Source organism: Salvelinus alpinus, chromosome 3 (genome assembly GCF_045679555.1).
Source record: "Salvelinus alpinus chromosome 3, SLU_Salpinus.1, whole genome shotgun sequence".
In the NCBI taxonomy this organism is placed as follows: domain Eukaryota; kingdom Metazoa; phylum Chordata; class Actinopteri; order Salmoniformes; family Salmonidae; genus Salvelinus; species Salvelinus alpinus.
Genome location: NC_092088.1, coordinates 58,194,758 through 58,218,102, shown reverse-complemented (window position 1 = coordinate 58,218,102; position 23,345 = coordinate 58,194,758). Strand labels below are relative to the sequence as shown.

At 41.9% G+C, this 23,345-nt stretch overlaps 1 protein-coding gene across 5 annotated transcripts in view; it reads right to left on the bottom strand.

Moving 5' to 3' along the window:
• LOC139571019 (equilibrative nucleoside transporter 1-like) overlaps positions 1–23,345 on the bottom strand; it is a 58,490-nt gene that overhangs the window by 15,101 nt on the left and 20,044 nt on the right. For 2 of the 5 annotated variants that reach the window (XM_071393481.1, XM_071393482.1), the window contains exon 2: positions 9,311–9,403. The exons of 2 other annotated variants lie outside the window; for them this stretch is intronic. The gene's annotated coding sequence lies outside the window, so the exon portion shown is untranslated. Of the gene's footprint in view, positions 1–9,310; positions 9,404–11,388; positions 11,565–23,345 lie in introns of those variants that run through there. One more of the 5 variants, XM_071393480.1, reaches the window with a different exon arrangement.

Genomic DNA, 23,345 nt, shown 5'->3' with positions numbered 1-23,345 from the left:
ATAAAGCAACAATAAAACGGGATAAAGTTCAGGAGAATGAAATCGACCTGTTTTTTCCCCTGATCTATATTTTTTATTTAAATCAAATCTAACAAAATGCAACATTGTTATACGTTCATAACTTTTCCACATCGTATCTCCAATAATTGATTTACATTTCATTAGGCAGGTTCATCACCAGCCAGTTACAATCCAATTTCCTGACTAACTATTGTTGTTCGCCTAAGTGATACTAAGGAAACCCCTACAGATTCAGCTGGTATTTGATCTCAAATATCCATTTATGGTTAGGCTACTTTTTTGTTGTTTAATGACCAAATAGAAAGAAGCGCATGTCACCAATATGACATCTCAGACAAACATCCATTTCTATTTTCTACCTACTACATTTGTAACCGAAATATAAACCAAGTTCTTGCTTACCAGGAAAATGGTCTTAATTTAAGATAAGCAGCATATATAGGCAACAATAGAAATACCAGTGGTTATAACTGCTGCCATTATACCAAACCACAAAGTAGCCTATGCAGCTCCTGCATTTCATAATATGACGCAAAAAGCCAGAAGACGACCTTCAAAACCTTATCAAGCACAATACTGTCATCAACAAACCAAAACATTGCAGCCAAATATGCACATAACTCAAATGTATCATACAAGCCAGCCACAGATTCAGTGTACTGTAATCAGCACCATTTTCTTCTGAGAAATATTTATTTTGAATTACACTTGGTTAGAAAAGTGCAGGGTTAGCCTAAATCCAATATTTTATTTACTGAAAGGGGGGGATTAGGAACAGAATTTCATTTTATACATGGAAGAAAAACCTGGTTAAGAGGTGGTCTCCAAATAACATCCAAACGTCCCTCCTATCCCAATATTCTCACTGGCCCCACCCATCCTAACTCCTCCCATAGCAACTCTTCAACCACTCTTTGAGAATAGACATCTATACACAGATACTTCTGTGACGTCTTTGAGTCCCTCAAACAAAAAGCCCAAGTTCACTGTACACACAGATGGCTGTACAGAACTCCAAGCATCCCAACAGCCAAAACAGGTTTAGGCTATCTCACAATGCATCTCATAAGCATTGCCATAAGTTATGGATACCTTTAAGGAACAGACTCTCTCCTCTTTAGATGAAAATGTGCCTAATAGATAATGGAGTTGTCATGAGGGAATGCACTGTCATTGGTTAAGAGTATTGAATGCAGCTCATTGTGAGTGTTCTACACTGGACAGTATTTTAGACTGTCTCACTGGGATCACATGGGAACTCACAATCCAATAATCATGTGGACTGTGTGTAATGTAAGCTATACATGTGAGCATACTTATTGTTAGGGCGCATTGTAGAGGAAGACAAACACTGTAATGGCTCTGCTGCTGCGTTTAATTATGATGTTACCAAGTGGATTCTCATCGTGTGCTTGGTTCTCAGAGAATGTTGTCTCCAAGGTTGTGAACGGTACAGCGGTGGGTGCACCCTTGATTTTTCCATTATTTTGGCTCTTATTTTGCTTAACCCCTAGAGTCAAAATTGAATTAGCAAAATAAAAACATCCATCTGTTTAAGCTAGAGATGGCTTTTTTTTTTGTTGCCTTGTCTGCATCTCAATCCACCACATCCACTGATGTTAGCCATCCCCAATTGTGGTGAAAGGTGGCAGAGCTACAGCGGTGTTTGTAAGACCATAAGACATCCTGAAAAATCAGTCTTCTCACGAATGTCTGGCCTACAAAACACTATATTTTTGTTCAAAAGCAACAATTTCAAAGACTTTACTGAGTTACAGTTCATATCAAATTCAGTCAATTTAAATGAATTCATTAGGCCCTAATCTATGGATTTCACATGACTTGGGAATACAGATACCTTACAAAAAAAAGGTAGGGGCGTTGATCAGAAAAACAGTCAGTATCTGGTGTGACCACCATTTGCCTCATGCAAATGCATCTCCTTCACATATAGTTGATCAGGTTGTTGATTGCGGTCTGTGGAATGTTGCCCCACTCCTCTTCAATGGCTGTGTGAAGTTGCTGGATATTGGCGGGAACTGGAACACGCTGTCGTACACGTCGATCCAGAGCACCTCAAGCATCCTCAATGGGTCAAATCAAATTTTATTGGTCACATACACATGGTTAGCAGATGTTAATGCGAGTGTAGCGAAATGCTTGTGCTTCTAGTTCTGACAATGCAGTAATGTCTAACAAATTCACAACAACTACCTTAGACACACACAAATGTAAGGGATGAGAATAAGAATATGTACATATAAATATGGATGAGCGATGGCCGTGCGGCATAGGCAAGATGCAGTAGATGGTATAGAACAGTATACACATGAGATGAGTAATGTAGGATATGTAAACATTATTAAAGTGGCGTTATTTAAAGTGATATCATAAGGTGAATGCACCAATTTGTAAGTCGCTCTGGATAAGAGCGTCTGCTAAATGACTTAAATGTAAAATGTAAATGTATTTAAGTGGCCAGAGATTTGAGTCTGTATGTTGGCAGCAGCCTCTATCTTAGTGGTGGCTTTTTCCAGTCTCTCAGTCCAAGCTTTGATGCACCTGTACTGACCTCGCCTTATGGATGATAGCAGGGTGAACAGGCAGTGGCTTGGGTGGTTGTTGTCCTTGATGATCTTTTTGGCCTTCCTGTAACATCGGGTGCTGTAGGTGTCCTGGAGGGCAGGTAGTTTGCCCCCGGTGATGCGTTGTGCAGACCGCACTACCCTCTGGAGAGCCTTGCGGTTGAGGGCGGTGCAGTTGAGGTATCTGCTTGGTGTTAAATTCTGAGCTGTAGTCAATGAACAGCATTCTTACATAGGTATCTCTCTTGTCCAGATGGGATAGGGCAGTGTGCAGTGTGATGGCGATTGCATCGTCAGTGGACCTATTAGGGCGGTAAGCAAATTAGAGTGGGTCTACGGTATCAGGTAGGGTGATATGATCCTTGACTAGTCTCTCAAAGCACTTCATGATGACAGAAATGAGTGCAACGGGGTGATAGTCATTTAGTTCAGTTACCTTAGCTTTCTTGGGAACAGGAACAATGGTGGCCATCTTGAAGCATGTGGGGACAGACTGGGATAGGGATTGATTGAATATGTCCGGTAAAAACAACCAGCTAGCTGGTCTGCTTATGCTCTGAGGACGCGGCTAGGGATGCCGTCTGGGCTGGCAGCCTTGCGAGGGTTAACACTTAAATGTTTTCCTCACTTTGGCCACGGAGAAAGAGAGCCCACAGGCTTTAGTAGCAGGCTGTGTCAGTGGCACTGTATTGTCCTCAAAGCGAGCAAAGAAGTTGTTTAATTTGTCTGGGAGCAAGACGTCAATGTCCGCGACGGGATTGGTTTTCTTTTTGTAATATGTGATTGACTGTAGACCCTGCCACATACGTCTCGTGTTTGAGCCGTTGAATTACAACTCTACTTTGTCTCTATACTGACGCTTTGCTTGTTTGATTGCTTTGGAGGGAATAGCTGCACTGTTTGTATTCGGTCAAGTTTCCAGACAGACGCCTTGCCATGATTAAAAGCGGTGGTTCAGTTTGCATTCAGTTTGCGCAAATGCTGCCATCAATCCACGGTTTTTGGTTAGGAAAGGTTTTAATAGTGACAGTAGGTACGACATCTCCGATGCACTTGCTAATAAACTCGCTCACAGAGTCAGCGTATACATCAATGTTGTTGTCTGAGGCTGTCCGGAACATATCCCAGTCCACGCGATTGAAGCAATCTCAAAGCGTGGAATCCGATTGGTCAGACCAGCGTTGGACAGACCTGAGCACGGGCGTTTCCTGTTTTTAGTTTCTGTCTGTAGGCTGGGAGCAACAAAGTGTAGTCATGTCAGATTAGACGAAGGCAGGGTGGGGGAGGGCTTTGTATGCATCGCGGAAGTTCGAGTAGCAATGATCCAGAAAGCTACCAGCCCGTGTCGCGCATTTGATATGCTGATAGAATTTAGGAAGGCGTGTTCTCAGGTTAACCTTGTTAAAATCCCCAGCTACAAAAAAAATGCAGCCTCGGGATGTATAGTTTCCAGTTTACATAGAGTCCAGTGAAGTTCTTTCAGGGCCGACGAGGTATCTGCTTGGGGGGAGGGATATACAGCCGTCTGTGACTATAATCGAAGAAAATTCTCTTGGAAGATAATGCGGTTGGCATTTGATTGTAAGGAATTCTAGATTGGGTGAACAAAAGGACTTGAGTTCCTGTATGTTGTTGTGATTACACCATGAGTCGTTAATCATAAGGCATACACCCCCACCCTTCATCTTACCAGAGAGATGTTTGTTTCTGTTGGCATGATGCATGAAGAAACCGGGTGGCTGTACTGACTCCGACAACGTATCCTGAGTGAGCCATGTTTCCGTGAAATAGAGAGTGTTACAATCTCTGATGTCTCTGGAAGGCAACTCGTGCCCTAATTTCGTCCACCTAGTTATCTAGAGATTGGACATTGGCGAGTAACATGCTCGGGAGGGATGGATGGTGTGCTCGCGTTCTGAGTCTGACCAGTAGGCCGCTCCATCTGCCTCTCATGCGGCGACCGCGTTGTTGTGGGTCGGCCTCCGGGATTAGAGCCAATGTCCAGGGTGGAGGTCCGAACAAAGGATCCGCTTCGGGAAAGACGTATTCCTGGTCATAATGTTGGTAAGTTGACATCACTTTATATCCAATAGTTCTTCCCGGCTGTATGTAATAACACTTGAGATTTTCTGGGATAACAATAAATAATACATTTTTTAAAAACTGCATAGTTTCCTAAGGACCTGAAGCGAGGCGACCATCTTTGTCGGTGCCATCATGTTGAAATGTCTGGTGAGTATGCAGGCCATGGACGAACTAGGACATTTTCAGCTTCCAGGAATTGTGTACAGATCCTTGCGACATGGGGCCGTGCATTATCATGCTGAAACACGAGGTGATGGCAGCGGATGAATGGCACGACAATGGGCCGCGGGATCTCACAGGATCTCTGTGCATTCAATCTAATAAGACCAACTGAGACTGTGTGTCACATGGTTAAAGCAGGAATCCGATTGGTTGTACCCAGCTCCTGTTCATTCTGTCTCACTCGGTTGAACAAGTCATCAAAGAGTGCCAGCTGGCTGGCGTGCCCTTCTGGACCGAAGCCTGTCCCCGTGCCTGATCAACTCTGAGCCACAACACAAAACTCCACTTTGTCCTGAGCCAACGACACTTCATTGGTGCCACTCAAAAGAAAAAAACTGATCGTAAGTATTACTATTGCAGTAACGTAATTGCTGGCGCATAGAGCCCGGTAACACTGTACAACAAAATGGGACTTGAAAGGAGTGTGGTTAAAATCAAGGTGGGAGAGGAGCAAGCATGCTATGAAAATCAACATTCAAATTAAATGTTCAATCCCATTGACCATACTACTTTTTCCACAATTGATTCCGAGTTTCGGCATTTAAAGTTTATATGTGAGAATAATTTTTAAGATGTGTACTTTCCGATTTTTTGTACTCACTACCTTGTTTAAAATCACTTCATTGTGGACGTCGTGCATTGACATCCACAATGTAGGGGGGAGGTTCTAAGGGAAATGCAAGATGGTGATGGACTGATATCAGCCAATTAAAACCAGCGGTTGTTTCGTTCGCTCCTGCCATAGACTTCCAGTCAAGTTCCATTCTGAGGCTCTGTGAAACCAGATGGTGTTCGACAGAGAGAGCCAGCTGGTGGACAACATTACTATTGCAGTGGAAATTGGGCTTTATGACTAACATTATACCCTTATGTCAAGTTGTAAAACTCATAAGCCAATCATAACTACTTCTGGCCCTAAGGAAAATACTGACTGACAACTGTTGAGATTAGAAGTTGCTTTGCCCTTGGTCACCCTATAAATCTAAAGCCGTCCCATTACCATCATTCCCAAGAGATCAGACAGTAGTGAGAAAGCATTTTGAAGTAGTGCAGCGCTCACCCTTTACGTTAGCATAGAATGGGGTCTATATGATCTTGATTACACCACCAAATCGAGGTGGACATGAGGGCTATGTACTGGATGAGCTCTGTGACTTACATTCCCAGACCGTGTTCTCTGGCTATAGTGTATGGGTTATATGACAAGATGAAAAGAACCGCACTCTTCACTATTTCCCAGAAGTCTATATAGTTTTACTCTTATCACCGTGCGACTGTCATAACTTCATCAAGATTTTAAAAGACATGCTCAGGAACTTGTGTGCAAGTCTAGCAAGATGCACACACAGCAGAGCCAGAGAGCAATGACGTGGTGCACATCATTCGGGGACCACTTTTGGCTCGTGAGCGCTACTTTCAGAACTACTGCCTAGAAAGCATACAAAAGTACCGGTTAATCTCTTTAAGGGAAAAAATCAATACTACTCCTAAGAGAAATTGTCCTATCCAAAATTAGCAAAACATTCCAGCAAAGTAGCAACAGATACCTCTTCACAAAGAATATTAAATAATCCCCCCCGTGCATTGGATAAAAAAGGAGTAGCAACAGTATCAATGTTTTTCCACATGGTGCAAGTCATCCCTCTGATTTGTGGGCAGTTTGCGAGCAGTTCCGCTCAGGGCATAAATCTGGTGGAACTATCAGAGCTTTCCCTGCCTTCACCCCACTACCCAACTTTGGTGACAGGACACACTCCCACTCACCAACACACACACCCTCTGCATGCATGTACAGTGGGGCAAAAAAGTATTTAGTCAGCCACCAATTGTGCAAGTTCTCCCACTTAAAAAGATGAGAGAGGCCTGTAATTTTCATCATAGGTACACTTCAACTATGACAGACAAAATGAGGGAAAAAAATCCAGAAAATCACATTGTAGGATTTTTAATGAATTTATTTGCAAATTATGGTGGAAAATAAGTATTTGGTCAATAACAAAAGTTTATCTCAATACTTTGTTATATACCCTTTGTTGGCAATGACAGAGGTCAAACGTTTTCTGTAAGTCTTCACAAGGTTTACACACACTGTTGCTGGTATTTTGGCCCATTCCTCCATGCAGATCTCCTCTAGAGCAGTGATGTTTTGGGGCTGTTTCTGGGCAACACGGACTTTCAACTCCCTCCAAAGATTTTCTATGGGGTTGAGATCTGGAGACTGGCTAGGCCACTCCAGGACCTTGAAATTCTTCTTACGAAGCCACTCCTTCGTTGCCCGGGCGGTGTGTTTGGGATCATTGTCATGCTGAAAGACCCAGCCACGTTTCATCTTCAATGCCCTTGCTGATGGAAGGAGGTTTTCACTCAAAATCTCACGATACATGGCCCCATTCATTCTTTCCTTTACACGGATCAGTCGTCCTGGTCCCTTTGCAGAAAAACAGCCCCAAAGCATGATGTTTCCACCCCCATGCTTCACAGTAGGTATGGTGTTCTTTGGATGCAACTCAGCATTCTTTGTCCTCCAAACACGACGAGTTGAGTTTTTACCAAAAAGTTATATTTTGGTTTCATCTGACCATATGACATTCTCCCAATCTTCTTCTGGATCATCCAAATGCTCTCTAGCAAACTTCAGATGGGCCTGGACATGTACTGGCTTAAGCAGGGGGACACGTCTGGCACTGCAGGATTTGAGTCCCTGGCGGCGTAGTGTGTTACTGATGGTAGGCTTTGTTACTTTGGTCCCAGCTCTCTGCAGGTCATTCACTAGGTCCCCCCGTGTGGTTCTGGGATTTTTGCTCACCGTTCTTGTGGTCATTTTGACCCCACGGGGTGAGATCTTGCGTGGAGCCCCAGATCGAGGGAGATTATCAGTGGTCTTGTATGTCTTCCATTTCCTAATAATTGCTCCCACAGTTGATTTCTTCAAACCAAGCTGCTTACCTATTGCAGATTCAGTCTTCCCAGCCTGGTGCAGGTCTACAATTTTGTTTCTGGTGTCCTTTGACAGCTCTTTGGTCATGGTCATAGTGGAGTTTGGGGTGTGACTGTTTGAGGTTGTGGACAGGTGTCTTTTATACTGATAACAAGTTCAAACAGGTGCCATTAATACAGGTAACGAGTGGAGGACAGAGGAGCCTCTTAAAGAAGAAGTTACAGGTCTATGAGAGCCAGAAAACTTGCTTGTTTGTAGGTGATCAAATACTTATTTTCCACCATAATTTGCAAATAAATTCATAAAAAATCCTACAATGTGATTTTCTGGATTTTTTTTTCTCATTTTGTCTGTCATAGTTGAAGTGTACCTATGATGAAAATTACAGGCCTCTCTCATATTTTTAAGTGGGAGAACTTGCACAATTGGTGGCTGACTAAATACTTTTTTGCCCCACTGTACTTCAACCCTTTACAATTAAAACAACCAAAGGCGCACGCTCACATTTATCATACAAAATCTAGTTCCTTCTCCCTTTCCAGGGATCTGGTTGCTGAATCTGACATAAGGTGGATCACCATGTCAAAAACAATGTGGGTTCTTGGAATAGCCTGAGGGATGGTGTGAGGGTTGGTTTATAACAGCCACGCCTGGGCCTGTAATAGGAGACTGGTACATACGGTACTGTGGCGTGTCTGTGGGTTGCTCATGCAACCAACACACAGCCAGTCACCCTGACAGGCACTACCTCCAAACATCCCAACATAGAGCCCCTTTATTATGACAGTTGGCTATGAGTGGTGTGAACATAAAAATCCTATTGATGGCGAGTTCTCAGTAAACTCCCCATTGCTAGTTTCTCTCCTGCTTCGGATGGGGTACTTTGGAAATAAAAGCCTGGGCGAAATACATATTCAGTTCATCAGTTCCACATGACTGAAATAGCATTTAAATCAGCACAGCAGGCCTAGGTAACACAGTTGGAAGTGTTAGATACTTTGACAGACAAAGGCGTGGAGATGAACCCAAGTCTTTGGCCTTTGGCTGAGAGAACAGAGAACATGTCATGAGAAAGCGAGTGAGAAAAATAGAATACTAAAAGTTGGCATGTGTGTATAGTGCAGTTAAATTCAGCTTTGTGCAGATAATTCAGAAGCATGTGATAGTATCAGTGTTCTTTCCCACCTGGACTATGGACACACAAGCCATTACTGTACTGCTCTTCAAATCCAACTTTATTTTCATAAACATTTCAGACTGACAGGAAACCTGATGGCATTATTTTTAGACCTGGAGGATACTCAACGTTTAACAGCTCATAACCATTCAAATAGATATTATTTAAACGCAATCTCTTTTGATAAATGTATCCTCTGCATATTACCTAAACTGCCAACATATTAAACCTACTACTTTATATTATAGTTTATTATACACTTCAAGGGTTGGTGGCAGTTACCTCTGAAGAGTGGAAGGCAGGTGAGCAGTGCACTGTGGTGCCAAACCAAATGTCCTTTCCTTTGGCCACAGACGGGAGAACTGAAAAGAAAAGCTGCTCACAGAAAAGGAATACCAGGGTCACCAATCGCATTGTTATCAATTACCCTCCCTTTTTGCTACCAATTATTTCCTGCCCCTAAAAAAATACTAATTGAACAATGCTACTCCAACTCTCTGAAGATGGACATTAGCTACTATGCATTTAGCTAAATGTTTAGATAAAAATGCACTGTGTGGCCATTTCACACAGGAGTGAAACGCTTTTGCTGTCTGTTCTCGCTCACTCAGTTAGCTGCAGTTCATCAGCTGTTCATTGGCAGTTCTTGCTACAACAAAGAAGCCATTCTCGTGCTCCACAGCCAGGACTGTCAAGATGACACAGAAATAACACTGACACATGTGAACGACAGCACGCACAACGACAAGCGAGGAAACACTGGGCTAACCATGCTTCTATAGTTAGCCATGCTATTAGAACAGTGTTTCCCCAAACTTAGTCCTGGGGGGTACGTTTCGGTTTTTGCCTTAGCACTAGACAGCCGACTCAAACAATCAAAGGTTGATGATGAGTTGGTTATTTGAATCAGCTGTGTAGTGTTAGGGCAAGAACCAAATCATGCACGGGAGGGAGCATGATGATCGAGTTTGGGAAACGCTCCTATAGAAGACTTGGCTATGGTCTATAGACAACTCTTCTGGGAATCATTTAAAGTAAAGTAATGTTTGTCATGCTCGATACACAATTATAAACTGGGTGGTTTGAGCCCTGAATGCTGATTGGCTGACAGCCATGGTATATCAGACTGTATACCACGGGTATGACAAAACATTTATTTTTACTGCTCCAATTACATTACTAACAAGTTTATAATAGCAATAAGGCACTTCGGGGGTTTGTGGTATATGGCCAATATACCACGGCTAAGGGCTGCGTCGTGCTTAAGAACTGCCCTTAGCCGTGGTATGTTGGCCATATACCACACCCCCTTGTGACTTATTGCTTAAGTATATCAAACGACATGCAGACAAGTTTCAGCATTGGCTAGTTAGCCAACTGACAAGTCGGAAATGACTACTAATACGCAACTAGGCCTAATGCTTTGAATACACTGACAGTGTCTTTGCGCAAAATAGTACGCAGCATCATCTGGATATGTATGCAACTAAAGTTCAACATTCATTTTCTACTACCGTTTCTGTCAAGTCATATATGCATACAGTTTGACGCATACGTTAGATAAATCCAAGGTATGCACCACACCGACGCACTGCAACTGCAAGGCAGCATTTCATTGGAAATTAATGTAATTCTGGTGTACCAAAATGCAAGGACGCCGTCAGTGTGTTCGAAGCCCTAGAAAGAAGAAAAACTCACAACAATTAAACAACGCAAAACAATAACTGGACAGCTAGCTTGCTGAATTAGATAACAGATGGGTCGGGTGTTAAGCCAGACACGAACCAACAGTCCCCATTGCCTTGTTCTTGTCACATTAACTTTCCTTACCGCTTGCATTTTGGTACACCAGACTTACATTCATTTCCAATGAAACGCTGCGTTTGCGTTGCAGAGGCAGTTGCAGTGTGTTCGGTGTGGTGCATTCGTTGGTAGACGCCTTGACAGAAATGGTAGCAGACGGTGAATGTTTAACTTTTGTTACATATATATCCAGACGATGCTGCATAGCGCAATGACACTTTCGGTGTGTTCAAAGCGCAAAATTTGGCACTAAATTTAATTCCAAATCACGACAAAGAGTTTCCTCCAACAAACCATAAACGTTTGTCAGCACCAAGGCGCAGAAAAAGGTATGAAAACCCGAACAAAATTACACTGTAGGAGAATGTTTCAGCTAACAATTGCCATCACTCATTCGTAAACAATGTGCAATCATAAATTGTAGCCTAATCTGACGCTATACAAGTTACTGCAATATTTTACTCATTTGTAAACTATTCTACAACTGAGCTATGAATGTATAAGTAGTTCTCAACAAAAAGTTAAACAGTTCAATGCTATTTCTACTGGAACAGTACCTTAGCGCGAGAAGAAGAGTACCAGTAGTCTGTCCTCAACCCGGTCAAAATTCAGGATGTCGTGAGGAGCCGCACATGCAACCCCCCCCAACTCGTGACATGCAGCAGCACTGATTGATGACAGAGTGGTTCCCAAACTTTTTTTTAAAGGAACTCAGTCAGGTTTTCCTCTTGTCGTGTCAGTCATTGCAGACCTAAGAGTGCTATTTATAACTTGTCAGAAATGTCCAGTTTAACTAGCCCATGTCAGCTAACGTTTTTAGGCCATTGATTTAGTTGTAATGTTTGAGTCACTCATATCACATGAACACACAAGACATGGCTAAATGTGTAGAATTACAGGAAATTTGCTTTAAAACTGCACAATATTATCTAAATTGACAGACATTTCAAACTTAAAAATAAAGAAGACTTCTACAATGCAGTCACCGAGAGATTCACCCTGAAAGACAGATGAATGGGCAGCAGGTAGCCTAAAGTTAGTGGTTAAGAGCGGCCAGTAACCAAAAGGTTGCAGGTTCAAATCCTAGGTGAAATATCTGAATGTGCCCTTGAGCGAGGCAATTAACCCTAATTGCTCCGGTAAGTCTCTCTGGATAAGAGCGTCTGCTAAATGACTAAAATGTAAAGCAATGGACTTCATTTACAAGTTAAAAGGGCAATTCTCCCACTTTTCAACATCATATTCATTATCCCCAGCACAATACCAGGTTCTACATATGTGAAAACGGGCGTTTTTATGATCTGTAGTTAAAAAGAAGAAGGATCCTAAAAAATGCTTCTCTTTGACACCATAGTGTAGGATTAAAAAGTAAGAAATACTGTGATTTTCTAAATCTGCAGTTTATAGCCAGAGGGAGGGTATTTTCTTGCTCCCCATGTCACCGTGAATTTCATGAAGTTGAAAATCACATTTTTTTTGTTTTAACTTTTGATGATGTCATCAGGTATAACTTTCTAACTTTATATTTCTTCCTACAAAACCTAGTAATGCGCCGCTTTCTCATATGTAGACACTGGTGTTGTCCTGTAGATCATGAAAATTAGTTGGTAAAGTTGCCCTTTAAGGTAGGTCTAAATGCCTTTTTTTAGGGTTAGGCTACTGTTGAATGAACATGAGAAGATTAGTGCTGTTGTCCATTCAGCACCACATAGTTAACCTGTAGGCTATCATATGAGCGGCCCCCAAAGTATGTGTAAAATGAGTAAGCTCAAGTAAGCTGTTCTAATTGAAATCGGCCTTCATCACATTGGGGAGATGTCGAGGTTAGAAAAACCCTTGGTGAGGACCAACGGCCCTGCAGTTTTATTCACTATGTCCACATCTATGTTTATGCTAGAGAGCGACCAAAAGTGTTTGTGGTTGAACAAACAGACTTGTTATCATTCCTCTTTATCCAAATAAAAAATGGGAAATGTGAAACCATCTGCTTCGATGGAGTCCTCGCCAAAAACCTGAGAGCGTTGAACTGCCATAGTACAAGCTTGACTGAGCATGCACAGGATCTACACTAACTAAATCACTCCATTTTATGTCTTGATAGTGGATGATGTTTAATCATTGGCCATTATCCAGCAATCAAACGAGTTGAACAAGGAATGAACAATGAAAGACCTCCCATTGGGACAGTTTACACAAAACTACATGGGGTGCAGAGTATAGGGCCCCCATACTCAATTGGCGGACCATGGTCTGGATCCGGACCCAGAAGGGGTCAATGTGCACCACGGGTCCCGACTACAAGTGGTTTTTTTTTGGGGGGGGGGGATCTCGGTTGGAATTCAATCTCTGGTATCATATAAACACACACAGGACATGGGAACATTTGTACAATTGCAGAAAATTAGCTTTAAAACAGAAAATAAAATAAAATGCCCCATGGCAAAATGTGTAGAATTGCAGGAAATTCACTTTAAAACTGCAAAAATGTCTCTCTGCCAACAAGAGGGGTGTGAACAAACCCCCACCTCGCAACCCATGTGACCTCATCATATGGATTGCGAGGTGGGGTTTGTTACTACGGCAATAAATTACAATAATATTGAGTACTGCTGGTGTAGGGTATGTCCAATAGCATTACCTCATTACATTAAAAAAATGTTTGTTGTAAATGTTGTTTTCTCCAGTTGCATCAAGTATCGCGTGGACTTGGGTTGATGCGTATCACTATGTTGGGTTTGTGTGTGTCACAAATTCTACATTTCATGTCTGATTGATTTGATTGGCAGCAACACATACAGTTGAAGTTGGAAGTTTACATACACCTTAGCCAAATACATTTAAACTCAGCTTTTCACAATTCCTGACATTTTAATCCTAGTAAAAATTGCCTGTTTTAGGTCAGTTAGGATCACCACTTTATTTTCAGAATGTGAAATGTCAGAATAATAGTAGAGAGAATGATTTATTTCAGCTTTTATTTCTTTCATCACATTTCCAGTGGGTCAGAAGTTTACTTACACTCAATTAGTATTTGGTAGCATTGCCTTTAAATTGTTTAACATGGGTCAAATGTTTCGGGTAGCCTTCCACAAGCTTCCCAAAATAAGTTGCATTTTGGCCCATTCCTTGACTTTATTGTCCTTAAGCCATTTTGCCACAACTTTGGAAGTATGCTTGGGGTCATTGTCCATTTGGAAGACCCATTTGCAACCAAGATTTAACTTCCTGACTGAGGTCTTGAGATGTTGCTTCAATATAGCCACATAATTTTCCTCCCTCATGATGCCATCTATTTTGTGACGTTCACCAGTCCCTCCTGCAGCAAAGCACCCCCAAAACATGATGCTGCCACCCCCGTGCTTTATGGTTGGGATGGTGTTCTTCGCCTTGCAAGCATCCCCCTTTTTCCAACAAACACAACAATGGTCATTATGGCCAAACAGTTCTATTTTTGTTTCAACAGACCAGAGGACATTTCTCCAAAAAGTACGATCTTTGTCCCCATGTGCAGTTGCAAACCGTAGTCTGGCTTTTTTTATGGCGGTTTTGGAGAAGCGGCTTCTTCCTTGCTGAGCGGCCTTTCGGGTTATGTCGATATAGGACTTGTTTTACTGTGGATATAGATATTTTTGTACCTGTTTCCTCCAGCATCTTCACAAGGTCCTTTGCTGTTGTTCTGGGATTGATTTGCACTTTTCGCACTAAAGTACGTTCATCTCCAGGAGACAGAACGCATCTCCTTCCTGAGCGGTATGACGGCTGCGTGGTCCCATGGTGTTTATACTTGCGTACTATTGTTTGTACAGATGAACGTGGTACCTTCAGGCGTTTGGAAATTGCTCCCAAGGATGAACCAGACTTGTGGAGGTCTACAATTTTTTTGGGCTGATTTCTTTTGATTTTTCCATGATGTCAAGCAAAGCGGCACTGAGTTTGAAGGTTGGCCTTGAAATACATCTACAGTTACACCTCCAATTGACTCAAATTATGTCAATTAGCCTATCAGAAGCTTCTAAAGCCATGACCTAATTTTCGGGAAATTTTCCAAGCTGTTTAAAGGCACAGTCAACTTAGTGTATGTAAACTTCTGACCCACTGGAATAGTGATACAGTGAATTATAAGTGAAATAATCTGTCTGTAAACAATTGTTGTAAAAATTATGTCCTAACCGACTTGCCAAAACTATAGTTTGTTAACAGGAAATTTGTGGAGTGGTTGAAAAATGAGTTTTAATGACTCCAACCTAAGTGTATGTAAACTTCCGACTTCAACTGTACATTTGTGTCAGTCGATCACGAGACCATGAAATCAAGTGACATACAATGCATTCGGAGTATTCAGACCCCTTAACTTTTTCCACATTTTGTTACGTTATAGCCTTATTCTAAAATTGATTAAATTGTTTTTTCCCTCACAATATCCCATAATGACAAAGCAAAAACAGATTTTTAGAAATTTTTGCAAATGTATTAAAAATAAAAAACGATCACATTTACATAAGTATTCAGACCCTTTACTCAGTACTTTGTTGAAGCACCTTTGGCAGCAATTACAGCCTCGAGTCTTAGGTATGACGCTACGAGCTTGGCACACCTGTATTTGGGGAGTTTTTCCCATTCTTCTCTACAGATCCTCTCAAGCTCTGTCAGGTTGGATGGGGAGCGTCGCTGCACAGCTATTTTCAGGTCTCTCCAGAGATGTTCGATGGGGTTCAAGTCCAGGCTCTGGCTGTACCACTCAAGGACATTCAGAGACTTGCCCCGAAGCCACACTTGCGTTGTCTTGGCTGTGCTTAGGGTCATTGTCCTGTTGGAAAGTTAACCTTCACCCCAGGTTAACCTTCACTCCTGAGCGCTCTGGAGCAGGTTTTCATCAAGGATCTCTTTACTTTGCTCAGTTCATATTTCCCTCAATCCTGACTAGTCTCCCAGTCCCTGCCACTGAAAAACATCCCCACAGCATGATGCTGCCACCACCATGCTTCACCGTAGGGATGGTGCAAGGTTTCCTCCAGACGTGACGCTTGGCATTCAGGCCAAAAAGTTAAATCTTGGTTTCATCAGACCAGAGAATCTTGCTTCTCATGGTCTGAGAGTCTCTTTAAGTGCCTTTTGGCAAACTGCAAGCGGGCTGTCATGTGCCTTTTACTGAGGAGTGGCTTCCGTCTGGGCACTCTACCATAAAGGCCTGATTGGTGGTGCTGCAGAGATGGTTGTCCTTCTGGAAGGTTCTCCCATCTCCACAGAGGAACTCTGGAGCTCTGTCAGAGTGACCATCGGGTTTTTGGTCACCTCCCTGACCAAGACCCTTCTCCCCCGATTGCTCAGTTTGGCCGGGCGGCCAGCTCTAGGAAGAGTCTCTGTGGTCCAAACTTCTTCCATTTAAGAATGATGGAGGCCACTGTGTTCTTGGGAGCCGTCAATGCTGCAGAAATGTTGTGGTACCCTTCCCCAGATCTGTGCCTTGACACAATCCTGTCTCGGAGCGCTTCGGACAATTCTTTCGCCCTCATGGCTTGGTTTTTGCTCTGACATGCACTGTCAACTGTGGGACCTTATATAGACAGGTGTGTGTCTTTCCAAATCATGTCCAATCAATTGAATTGACCACATGTGGACTCCAATCAAGTTGTAGAAACTTCTCAAGAATGATCCATGGAAACAGGATACACCTGAGCTCACTTTCGAGTCTCATAGCAAAGGGTCTGAATACTTATGTAAATATGGTATCTGTTTTTTATTTTTAAAACATTTGCAAACATATCTAAACCTTTTTTCGCTCAGTCATTATGGGGTATTGTGTGTAGACTGATGAGGGCAAAAATTTATCTAATCCATTTCAGAATAAGGCTGTAATGTAACAAAATGAGGAAAAGGTGAAGGACTGAATAATTTCCAAATGCACTGAAGCTTTGAGTCTAAATGTAGCACTCTGACTGACCATTTCTTTGGACAACACTATAAAGCATTACTCCAAGTGTTGTTTTCCAAATACTCTCTAGATTGTCTGCTGTGGATGTTAAATTTGTATGTTTGAATGGAAGTGGCTGAAGCATTGTTTATGTTCGGCTTTGACAGTATACATCTGGATCTGCTGAGCGTGAGACTGTTGTTTGCTCTTATGTTCCAACTGCATTCACCCACACCCTGTTTAGTCTAAAATAAGGCTGCTGGGATTTGGACAGAGACCATCGGAGGAGTTGTCGTCTGGCAAGTTCCTCTCAAAACACCCCAGATCCCAAACCCATGAAGGAGTTGTAGTCTGGCAAGTTCCTCTCAAAACACCCCAGATCCCAAACCCATGAAGGAGTTGGGCTGGCTGATGGATACTCCAAAACCAGTCCTCTAAATGGTACGTCGCCCAACACCATATTACACTTTATAGAAGTACACCTGATTACATTAATGAAACAAGCGCAAAACGAAGATGTTTGTATCATATAATAATTGTCTCTGTCACGCCAACCTCGGCCACATGTTTTTGTTTTTTTTCCCTCCAGGAGCGAAAACTCACTCCGCACACAGAGCAGAACAGCTCTGACTGTATTTTTCCAGAGCCGTAGTACGGGAAAGAGTGTCAGGGTTAGACCTGTGGTGGTTGTCTACATTTGTACAGCTTGTCCTGCCACCCCCATTCCATTTATTCCACTAGTAGACCAGTCAACAAACTGTATTCTGGTTAGTAACCCCAGTTTATATTTAATCATGATGTGTCAAGATGTTTGTTTACCAAAATTGGTTTGAATTCTGGCTGATGTCATCTACCCATTTTAGTAACGACAGGCAATAATATGCAAATACGAATGTAAACATGTCTATTCTATAACTGTTCAATTTGTGGCACAAAAATAAAGAAAAAAAACTTTCACAAAAAAGGCTGCAAGTGGTGTTTTTGGACCACATACTGAGATTATTATTTTTTATTTTGAAAATATATGTGCTCACTACTGTAAGTCGCTCTGGATAAGTGATTAAAATGTAAATATAAAAATATAAATTTAAGACTGAGAACAGAAACAAATTCCAGGGGAAAGCCTTTTTTGAGAGAGCTCTGAACCGCATGCAGGATTAGAGGTTTGGGGAACAAAGCACAGAGTACGGATACATGCTCACAATAACGCGATTATTGTGGATAGTCAGATTAATATACTCATTTTATTTAAAACATTTACAAGCTTTGCAAGAAGAACGAATTCCCTAACAATCCTGTTTAAATCCTGACCTATCTAAAATCAGTATGTGAAAACTACCTCATTCAGTTGTTCCGAATTTACTTCACTCGCGCTAAAGAGGGAGGCTCGCTCACATGCGCAGATCAAATACACAGATGGAACGCTGATTAAGATGCTTACAAGTCCTAATCATTTGAAAGATTGTTCAGAAAAGGTGTTTTAATCGGCGTATGCTTACTTCGATTTTGACCTTACACTGATTAAAATAAAGAGAGTAAGGTGTTTAAATGCCTATTGCATAATCTGCCTACTGCCATAATCAGTTTATTATCAAATTATACCTGTGCATGTAAACATACTCAGTGTCACCAACACTGTGATTAACCTATGAACTGCTAAAGAAGTTTAAACAAAGACAGCACTAGGCAACCTGGTCTCAGAGCATTTCGTATTATTCTGTACGGAAATCTGACACTCCATTTAGTATGATACGTTATATTGCGTATGGTATGTATTCATTTTTTTATTTAATTTGACCTTTTATTTAAATAGGCAAGTCAGTTAAGAACAAATTCTTATTTTCAATGACGGCCTAGGAACAGTGGGTTAACTGTCTTGTTCAGGGGCAGGACGACAGATTTTTACCTTGTCGGCTCTGGGATTCAATCTTGCAACCTTTCGGTTACTAGTCCAACACTCTAGCCATTAGGCTAGGCTACCTGCCGCCCCAATGGATGTCCATCACCCATTTCATATGATATGTTACGAATTACAATTCGTATTATATGTAACGAAATTTACTAAACATGCTATATGTTATGACGTTGCAAATCGTATAATATGTCACACATTCTAGCTAGCAAACGGTAGCTAGGGTAAGGGTTAAGGTTAGGGGAAAGGTTAGCTAACATTTTAAGTTGTTGCAAAGTAACTAAAAAGTAGTAAGTAGCTGAAAAGTAGCTAAAATGCTAAAGTTGTCTGTGAACAGATTTGAACTCGCAACCTTTGGGTTGCTAGACGTTCGCGCTATATGCACACCCATCAGTCCCGACCAACCATCCTACTTTTATTTTTTGCATTAAATAACCATGTCTTATACAGTTGAAGTCAGAAGTTTACATACACCTTAACCAAATACATTTAAACTCCGTTTTTCACAATTCCTGACATTTAATCCTAGTAAGAATTTCCTATCTAAGGTCATTTAGGATCACCACTTTTATTTTAAGGATGTGAAATGTCAGAATAATAGTTGAGCAAATTATTTATTCCAGCTTTTATTTCTTTCATCACATTCCCAGTGGGTCAGAAGTTTACATACACTCAATTAGTATTTGGTAGCATTGCCTTTAAAAATGTTTTAACTTGGGTCAACCGTTTCAGGTAGCCTTCCACAAGCTTCCCACAATAAGTTGGGTGAATTTTGGCCCATTCCTCCAGACAGAGCTGGTGTAACTGAGCCAGGTTTGTAGGCCTCCTTGCTCGTACTCGCTTTTTCAGTTCTGCCCACACATTTTCTATAGGATTGAGGTCAGGGCTTTGTGATGGCCACTCCAATACCTTGACTTTGTTGTCCTTAAGCCATTTTGAGTATGCTTGGGGTCATTGTCCATTTGGAAGACCCATTTGCGACCAAGCTCTAACTTCCTGACTGATGCCTTGAGATATTGCTTCAATATATCCACATAATTTTCCTGCCTCATGATGCCATCTATTTTGTGAAGTGCACCAACCCAGCGGTTTTGGAGCAGTGGCTTCTTCCTTGATGATTATGTCGATATAGGTTATGTCGATATATGACTTGTTTTACTGTGGATATAGATACTTTTGTACCTGTTTCCTCCAGCATCTTCACACGGTCCTTTGCTGTTGTTCTGGGATTGATTTGCACTTTTCGCACCAAAGTACGTTCATCTCTAGGAGACAGAGCGAACAAGAAATTTGTGGAGTGGTTGAAAAACGAGTTTTAATGACTCCAACCTAAGTGTATGTAAACTTCCGACTTCAACTGTATAAACATATTAAACGTAACATATCGTACCACTTTGAGTGTCCTGGATTTACGTTTAAAATGTCTAATCTATGAGACCAGGCTTCTAGGGGTATCAGTTGGGCAAATCCCCCTGATCTTTATCATAGCATTCTTCCAAATCTGCTACCAATGTAAATCCACAGGTATGCAGGCTCTGGCTGCTACACATTAGTATAGCAATGCGCATGCCCTGCCCACCCGAGGATCTGTCTTTTTCAGCCATCTATTTACTGTGTTAGAGGGGTGCAACATCCACTTGTCACTTAGTTGATTGCTGTGATTGCTTAGAGTGAGACCCTGCGTCATTTCCGGTCACAACTTGCAGACTTGTTTACGTGCTGCTGTGCGTTTTGTTGCCAACCTTACTTTGCTACCTGACAACTTTACGGTTTTTACTTTTTAATTACCGTTTATGTTTTTTGTTTTTTCCCTCACTCAACTTTTTTTCATTCAACTTTTTCACTCCGGACTTTATCTGGACATGGTTCGTCAGGACTTCCAACAGCCGAAGCTAAGTAGTAACATTAACATGATGCCTTCTAATTGCAGTCACTGTACTCATAATATACAGGAGAACGATCGCCTTACGGCGAGGATAGCTGTGCTGCAAGCCCAGCTTCAGACGCAATCGTTAGGCAAGGGTAATTTCAGTGTCTCTGGCCCCCTCCCAGTTAGGGGGAGTGATGAGCTCTACAGCAGTCTCACAACTCAATCGCTGGTTGAAAACTGTTTTCTGCCCCTCCCAAAAGATAGAATTTGTAGATAATTGGCCCTCTTTCTGGGACTCACCCACAAACAGGACCAAGCCTGGCCTGTTGAGGAGTGACGGACTCCATCCTAGCTGGAGGGGTGCTCTCATCTTATCTACGAACATAGACAGGGTTCTAACTCCCCTAGCTCCACAAGGAAATAGGGTGCAGGCCAGGCAGCAGGCTGTTAGCTAGCCTGCCAGCTTAGTGGAGTCTGCCACTAGCACAGTCAGTGTAGTCAGCTCAGCTATCCCCATTGAGACCATGTCTGTGCCTCGACCTAGGTTGGGCAAAACTAAACATGGCGGTGTTCGCCTTAGCAATCTCATTAGAATAAAGACCTCCTCCATAACTGCCATTATTGAAAGAGAACGTGATACCTCACATCTCAAAATAGGGCTACTTAATGTTAGATCCCTCACTTCAAAGGCAGTTATAGTCAATCAACTAATCACTGATCATAATCTTGATGTGATTGGCCTGACTGAAACATGGCTTAAGCCTGATGAATTTACTGTGTTAAATGAGGCCTCACCTCCTGGTTACACTAGTGACCATATCCCCCGTGCATCCCGCAAAGGCGGAGGTGTTGCTAACATTTACGATAGCAAATGTCAATTTACAAATTAAAAAACTACGTTTTCGTCTTTTGAGCTTCTAGTCATGAAATCTATGCAGCCTACTCAATCACTTTTTATAGCTACTGTTTACAGGCCTCCTGGGCCATATACAGCGTTCCTCACCGAGTTCCCTGAATTCCTATCGGACCTTGTAGTCATAGCAGATAATATTAAAAATTTTGGTGACTTTAATATTCACATGGAAAAGTCCACAGACCCACTCCAAAAAGCTTTCGGAGCCATCATCGACTCAGTGGGTTTTGTCCAGCATGTCTCTGGACCTACTCACTGCCACAGTCATACTCTGGACCTAGTTTTGTCCCATGGAATAAATGTTGTGGATCTTAATGTTTTTCCTCATAATCCTGGACTATCGGACCACCATTTTATTACGTTTGCAATCGCAACAAATAATCTGCTCATACCCCAACCAAGGAGCATCAAAAGTCGTGCTATAAATTCTCAGACAACCCAAAGATTCCTTGATGCCCTTCCAGGCTCCCTCTGCCTACCCAAGGATGTCAGAGGACAAAAATCAGTTAACCACCTAACTGAGGAACTCCATTTAACCTTGCGCAATACTCTAGATGCAGTTGCACCCCTAAAAACTAAAAACATTTGTCATAAGAAACTAGCTCCCAGGGATACAGAAAATACCCGAGCTCTGAAGCAAGCTTTCAGAAAATTGGAACGGAAATGGTGCCACACCAAACTGGAAGTCTTCCGACTAGCTTGGAAAGACAGTACCGTGCAGTATCAAAGAGCCCTCCCTGCTGCTCGATCATCCTATTTTTCCAACTTAATTGAGGAAAATAAGAACAATCCGAAATGTCTTTTTGATACTGTCGCAAAGCTAACTAAAAAGCAGCATTCCCCAAGAGAGGATGGCTTTCACTTCAGCAGTAATAAATTCATGAACTTCTTTGAGGAAAAGATCATGATCATTAGAAAGCAAATTACGGACTCCTCTTTAAATCTGCGTATTCCTCCAAAGCTCAGTTGTCCTGAGTCTGCGCAACTCTGACAGGACCTAGGATCAAGGGAGAAACTCAAGTGTTTTAGTACTATATCTCTTGACACAATGATGAAAATAATCATGGCCTCTAAACCCTCAAGCTGCATACTGAACCCTATTTCAACTAAACTACTTAAAGAGCTGCTTCATGTGCTTGGCCCTCCTATGTTGAACATAATAAACGTCTCTCTATCCACCGGATGTGTACCAAACTCACTAAAAGTGGCAGTAATAAAGCCTCTCTTGAAAAAGCCAAACCTTGACCCAGAAAATATAAAAAACTAATTGGCCTATATCGAATCTTCCATTCCTCTCAAAACAAATTGAAAAAGCTGTTGCGCAGCAACTCACTGCCTTCCTGAAGACAAACAATGTATACAAAATGCTTCAGTCTGGTTTTAGACCCCATCATAGCACTGAGAATGCACTTGTGAAGGTGGTAAATTACCTTTTAATGGCGTCAGACCGAGGCTCTGCATCTGTCCTCGTGCTCCTAGACCTTAGTGCTGCTTTTGATACCGTCGATCACCACATTCTTCTGCAGAGATTGGAAACCCAAATTGGTCTACACCGATAAGTTTTGGCCTGGTTCAGATCTTATCTGTCGGAAAGATATCAGTTTGTCTCTGTGAATGGCTTGTCCTCTGACAAATCAACTGTACATTTCGGTGTTCCTCAAGGTTCCGTTTTAGGACCACTATTGTTTTCACTATATATTTTACCTCTTGGGGATGTCATTCGAAAACATAATGTTAACTTTCACTGCTATGCAGATGACACACAGCTGTACATTTCAATGAAACATGGTGAAGCCCCAAAATTGCCCTCGCTAGAAGCCTGTGTTTCAGACATAAGGAAGTGGATGGCTAAAAACTTTCTACTTTTAAACTCGGACAAAACAGAGATGCTTATTCTAGGTCCCAAGA